The following is a 7,237-nucleotide window of genomic DNA, read 5'->3' as shown; positions in this document are numbered from 1 at the left end:
CAACAATACCGCCGAATCAAAATAAGACATTGGTGGTAAGCAGTATGACGATCACCGCCCACAACTCTTTGTGTTCTACTCGTGCATATCATCTACGCATAGACCTGGCTCGGATGCCAATGTTGGGTAACGCACCATGCAATTTCAAAAAGTTTCCTACGCTCACGCATGATCTATCTAGTAGATGCATAGCAACGAGAGGGGGAGAGTGTGTCCACGTACCCTTGTAGACCGAAAGCGGAAGTGTTTGACAGCGCGGTTGATGTAGTCAAACTTCTTCTAGATCCGACCGATCAAGCACCGAACGTACGGCACCTCCGAGTTCTGCACATGTTCAGCTCGATGACATCCCTCGTCCTCTTGATCTAGCAAAGGTGTCGAGGAAGAAGATGAGTTCCGTCAGCACGACGGCATGGTGACGGTGACGTTGAAGTGATCCGCGCAGGGCTTCGCCTAAGCACTACGAAGATATGACCGGAGGCGTAAACTGTGGAGGGGGGCGCCGCACACGGCTAACAGTTGTTGGTGTGTGTGCTAGGCGCCCCCTCCCCACGTATATATAGGTGGGAGGGGGAGGGGAGCAGCCATGGGGTGCCCCAAGTAGGAGGAATCCTACTTGGGGTCCTATCCCAATTCGCCCCCCTTTCCTAATTATCGGAATGGGGAAAAGGGGAAGAGGGAAGGGAGGAAGGGAAGGGAGGAAGGAAAGGGGGGGCCGAACCCCCTCTTCATTCTCCTATTCGGCCTCCTGCCTAAGGGGGGGGCGCCACCCCTTGTGGGCTGGTGTGCTCCCCTCTTATGGCCCATAAGGCCCATTGTCCCCCCGGGGGTTCCGGTAACCCCCTGGTACTCCGATAAATACCCGATACTATCCGAAACACTTCCGGTGTCCGAATACTATCATCCTATATATCAATCTTTACCTCTAGACCATTTCGAGACTCCTCGTCATGTCTGTGATCTCATCCGGGACTCCGAACAACATTCAGTCACCAAATCACATAACTCATATAATACTAAATCGTCATCGAACGTTAAGCGTGCGGACCCTACGGGTTCGAGAACTATGTAGACATGACCGAGACACCTCTCCGGTCAATAAAAAACAACGGAACCTGGATGCTCATATTGGTTCCTACATATTCTACGAAGATCTTTATCGGTCGAACCGTAATGACAACATACGTTATTCCCTTTGTCATCGGTATGTTACTTGCCCGAGATTCGATCGTCGGTATCTTCATACCTAGTTCAATCTCGTTACCGGAAAGTCTCTTTACCCGTTCCGTAATACATCATCCCACAATTAACTCATTAATCACTTTGCTTGCAAGGCTTCTTATGATGTGTATTACCGAGAGGGCCTAGAGATACCTCTCCGATACTCGGAGTGACAAATCCTCATCTCAATCTGTGCCAACCCAACAAACACCTTCGGAGATACCTGTAGAGCATCTTTATAATCACCCAGTTACGTTTGTGACGTTTGATTGCACACAAGGTATTCCTCTGGTATCCGGGAGTTGCATAATCTCATAGTCGAAGGAATATGTATTTGACATGAAGAAAGCAATAGCAATAAAACTGAACGATCAATATGCTAAGCTAACGGATGGGTCTTGTCCATCACATCATTCTCCTAATGATGTGATCCTGTTACCAAATGACAACTCATGTCCATGGTTAGGAAACCTTAACCATCTTTGATCAACGAGCTAGTCAAGTAGAGGCTCACTAGGGACATAGTGTTTGTCTATGTATTCACACATGTATTAAGGTTTCCGATCAATACAATTCTAGCATGAATAATAAACATTTATCATGAATAAGGAAATATAAAATAACAACTTTACTATTGCCTCTAGGGCATATTTCCTTCAGGAGGGGGGCGGTGGGAGGAGGAGGGTCGCCGCATACCGAGAAGGAGGAGGGAGGACGGCGGCGGCGGAGGCACAGTGGCGCAATGGGGAGTGAGGGGAGGGAGTGATGGGAGGAATAAGGTCAGGCCACGTCGGGAGAAAATTCGATAAGGCACCCATAGCAGTAGCGCTTGTCCCAGGAGGGCGCTACTGCTAAGCCCAATAGCAGTAGCGTGGTCCGATGACAAGCGCTACTGCTAACGGGGGCCCACCTGCTGGCCCGTGCACACACTTAGCAGTAGCGCTGCCCCTCGGCTCAGCGCTACTGCTACTTCACCACCTGTAGCGTTGGTATATGTACAACGCCACCACTAACTAGCAGTAGCGCAGGGCAGTTGTAACACGCTACTGCTAAAATCCTATCTATAAGCTTTCTCCTAGTAGTGTGTTGTCACCTGGAATGTTAGCATCATGTGCTGACCCTTCCCAGCCAGCCAACACATAGGTGAACATCATATCAAAGTAAACAACAGCAAGCACATTCTGGCTTGTGTAGTGCTTCCTCTCTTAGTATGTTGCAGATTGTGACCGAGGCACTCTAGCAGTGATATGACTACAATATATTGCCTGAATGCAAACTTGGAATGGCAAATGAAGATTGTGTTGGTGCTCACCTTGAACAATACAAGTATATCAAGCCATGAAGCACATACTGTCAGTGCTCACCTTGAACAATACAAGCATATCAAGCCATGAAGCATATACTGTCAGTGCTCACCTTGAAGCATGGATACCATCTTGGACTAGTGCGAATCTTGGTAGGAGTCCGGCCGGTTGGTGACTTGATCATCTCTCCCCTGTGCTCCCCAACAGCATAGAGTACTTGCTTGAAGTACCTCAAGATGGTCTCCATTGATCTTCTCAACGTGTTATGTATAACCCTGAACCTCTGATTACGACCAACAACATGGAGGAACATGACCACTTGCTCTTCCACACTGGTGTGGATGCTATCTTGTAGCAGCCCCTAGCCCTGAAGGTCTGGACAAGTTTGGCAAATGGTGCTCTTTTCATTCGAAGCATCCACATGGCCTTTGTGTCATTGCAGTTGTAGATATAGTTCAGATTGACGATCCTCTCCCGCTCCTGCATAAGCATTCGAGCATAACAGATGACATGTCTCTCACCACAACGAACAACACTCTTGTGCATGAACATGACCCATGCCTGAATCACAACAATTAGTGCTGCTGCCTGAACTCCCAGCCTCATCCGTGCGTCCATAACCTAGTCGGCATTGAGGGTTCATTGAGCATAGGGAAATCGATCCTAACAACCTACCTAACATACGAGAGAGGGGGTGTTGCTTACCGGCATCGGAGACGAGGAGGATGAAGGGGGGGCATGGCTGAGGCAAGGACAACCCGACGGTGGCCAACAGAAGGAGAGCACCAGCTCCTACAGCCGGATAGTGCTGCTGCCGCGTCCGCCGCCGCCGGCGGCGGTTGTGAGGCTAGAGGAAGTAGCTGTCCTAGAGGTAATGGTGACCGAGTAATTGGGGAGGGGGGGCTAGATTTGGCGCCGTGCCGCCGCACCCGATTTCCATCTCCCACCACCCCTCCCGTTTCCGGGTTGCTTCCGCGCGTGCGACCTTGCGCCGCACTAAGCCTAGCTTGCTAGAAACTCCTGATTCGAGGGTTTCCAGCAAACCAGGCTCTGGGCTGCTTTAAGCTTCGTGCCCATGCAAGTCAGCCCACCTGTATGAAACCAAATACACATTTCATGACCCAACTCGGTCTGGTTGGCCCTAAGAGCATCTCCAGCCGCGCCCCCAACAGGCCCTTCCCAGGCGTTTTTCCCGCGCCGGCGCCCAAAAATCGGCCCAGTCGCGCCCCAGGAGCCCATTTTTCGCCGGCTTGGGCCGAAATTGGCGCCGGCGGATCCAGGCCGAACCCGGCGCGCTGGGGGGCGCCGGGGCAAGACATTTTGGCGCGAAAGCGGATGGGCCCGCCGAGTCCGCGACACGCCGCTTCATCGCCCTCATCGTCTCGGTTCCCGCGGGAATCAGTGCGAAGGCTGCCACGCTGCCGCGTCGGTCAGCCTCCATTGATGCCTCACGGGCGGCGCAGTAAACGCGCCGCGACGCGCGTCCAGCCACGCGTCGCCCGGCATGCAGCCCAACGCCACCCAGCCACGGCTATAAAAGGCGGCCTCCCCGCCGGTGGACGCCACAACTCTCATTTCCCCCCTTCCCGGCCTAGAAAGCAGCACTCTCCCCTCTTCCCGCCGACAAAGAAAGATGGCCGAGAGGTTCCCAGGCGACGGCGCGGCGGCGAACGGATTCGGCCGCGGCCACCTCCAAGAGGCGGAGGCGCGGCTGCTGTACGAGGCGGAGTACCCGGCGCCCCCGGACATGCGGGTGCCGGGGACGTGGAGGCTGAGCGCCGGCGGCGTCCCGGTGCCACCGGTGCCCGAAGGGGCGGCGCGGCGCGCCGAGATCGCCCGCATTCGCTCCTCCCTGTCGGAGGAAAGGCGGAACGAGCCGTGCTACGCCGCCGACAGCCACACCCTCTGGACGATGTACTTCGAGCGCCGCCGCGAGGAGCAGATCGCCTCCACCAACGGCGTCATCCCGCGGGGCCGCCACAACGCCAACGGGCGGCGCGAGTGGTGGGGCGTTCCGGGCCGCACGCTCGAGGTCGTCCTCGACCACATCGAGACTGGCAACATGCCGTGCCTCGAGTACCCGCCGCGGCCGCGAGGAAGGCGGCGTCATCGTCCTCGACAACGACGAGGAGGGCGAGGCCGGGCTATCCAGCGCACCACCGCGCCTCGGCGACCCGGGCCAGGGCTGCAGCAGGGACGGCGCCGACCCAAGCCAGCCGCGCGACGACGACGACGGCGGCGACTACACCCATTTCTACAGGCTCCTCGACATGTAGACGACGGCGACGGCTAGGCGTAGTTTAGGCGTTATTAGGCGTAGTTTGCATGTGTTGTGTGTTTTTTGTACAAATTCAATGAAGTTTCGCGAGTTTGTGCAAAAAACGCCGAGTTTTCATATATTTTGTACGGACGTCGCCGAACCCGGGGTGACCTGTGGGCCGACGACTGGGAGCTAGGTCGCCCCCAGGGGCCAATCTAGCGCCGGCTCGCCCCTAGGCGGCTCTTTTTCGGCGCCCTGGGGGACGAATGGCTGGAGATTCTTTAATACGGGCAGCCAAACACGTCCTTGGTTTCACAGTTTTGCCTACCAGATCAGGGTCCTGGAAAACGTACAATACGCCTTCCATCCGTGCTCGTCATAACCAAGTTTACGCCTTCAAACCAGTTTCGTGGCAGGGGTACCAGGAGAAGCTAGATGTCCAGGTGGGAGGAAAAAGAGGAGTGGTGCTGATGGATGTTGATGGCAAGGAAGGGGAGAGAACAAAGAAAGCCAAGGTGAATGAGGAGAACAAAAACACCGGTGAGGTGAACGCGGGGCTGTCGGAACAGCCCTACATAAACCAATGAAACTAGTGGCATGGAACTGTCGCGGGCTTGGGAACCCGACGGCAGTTCGTAGCCTCCTGGAGCTTCAGGGGGTTGAAGAGCCTGACATTCTCTTCTTATCAGAAACAAGACTGATAGAAAGGGAGTTGGACAGTCTGAGGTGGCGATTGGGTATGCCAAACATGGTGGTAAAGGACGCGGTTGGCCGGAGCGGTGGTCTTGCACTGCTCTGGAAGAGAGGAGTGGATGTACAGCTGAGGTGGAAGGACAAGTACTACATTGACGCAGAAGTTAGGGAAGAAGATGGCACGAGGTGGAGACTGACGGGCATGTACGGTGAGTCGAGATGGGGGGAGAAGGAGAACACTTGGCAGGCTATGAGAACCTTGCGTGCTCAGTCCGATCTGCCATGGATCTGCCTTGGGGATTTTAATGAGATCCTGTTCGCAAATGAGAAGGAAGGGGGGCCGCTTCGGGCCCAAGGGTGCATGGATGCGTTTCGGAGTGCGTTGGAGGCTTGTGGTTTGGAAGACTTGGGTTTTGTTGGGGACCCGTACACGTGGAGAAACAACTGGCATTCGGTGGATGGATACACTAGGGAAAGACTTGATCGTGCGGTGGCTAACATGGAGTGGAGGTGTCTTTTCCCATTGCATAAGATCATAAATGGGGACCAGCGACACTCGGACCACAAACCACTTATTGTGGAGCTCAATGGAAGAACATGTATGCCACAGGAGAGGGCGGGGCCAAATCTATTCTGTTTTGAGGCACGCTGGTTGCAAGAAGAGGAGTGTGCACATGTGGTGGAGAAGGCATGGAATGATGCTTTCGCGGATGGAGAGGTCTCAGTGATGGAGGGCATCAAGCAGGTGGGAGGGGAGCTGTCTAGGTGGGACAGGGAAGTGTTGGGGGAGCTGCGGGGTCGGATTAGGAAAGCAAGGAGAGAGCTGGAGAAGTGTAGGCGAAGCCCTTTGAGCCAAGAACAAGTGAACAAAGAGCATTTGCTGCGATATAAGTTGGGTAGGCTGGAAGACCAACATAACATGTACTGGAGGCAGCGAGCACATGCACATTGGCTAAAGTATGGTGATCGCAATACGAAATTTTTTCATGCCCAGGCTTCAGAGCGGAAGAGGAAGAATGTCATAAGAAAGTTAAGAAAGGAGGATGGGAGTGTAGTGGAGGGAGAAGAGGAGATAGGGCTTTTTGTCACTAACCACTACAAAAGTTTGTTCACTTCTCATGCAGGTTTAATCAACGATGAACTCCTCTCTTGTGTCCCTGCTTCTGTCACCCGAGAAATGAATGATAGGCTGACACGGCCATACGAGGCGGAGGAAGTGAGGAAAGCTCTTGAGGCCATTGGTGACCTTAAAGCTCCGGGACCGGACGGAATGCCGGCTGTGTTCTATAAAAGGTTCTGGGAGTTGGTGGGACAGAAGGTACAAGCTGAAGTGCTTGCTGTCCTAAATGGGGGCGCTATGCCTGAGACATGGAATGATACCATCATTGTGTTGATTCCAAAGAATAAAAACCCTGAAAGAGTGACAGAGTTCAGACCCATAAGCCTCTGCAACGTGCTGTACAAGTTGATTCGAAGGCAGTGGCAAACAGATTGAAGGAAATACTTCCAGAGATCATATCACCAACACAATCAGCGTTTGTCCCAGGGAGGATGATCACGGATAACGTGTTGTTGGCCTATGAGATAAATCATTTAATGCACAAGAAGAAGGGTGGTCGTGATGGATTGGTTGCTATCAAACTGGATATGAGTAAGGCCTACGATCGAGTTGAGTGGAAATTCCTCGAATGCATTACGCGCAAGATGGGTTTCGCTGAACAGTGGATTGGAACCATAATGAAATGCGTCTCAAGTGTAA

Source organism: Triticum aestivum, chromosome 5D, assembly GCF_018294505.1.
Source record: "Triticum aestivum cultivar Chinese Spring chromosome 5D, IWGSC CS RefSeq v2.1, whole genome shotgun sequence".
In the NCBI taxonomy this organism is placed as follows: Eukaryota; Viridiplantae; Streptophyta; class Magnoliopsida; order Poales; family Poaceae; genus Triticum; species Triticum aestivum.
Note: the sequence above shows the minus strand (reverse complement) of the source record.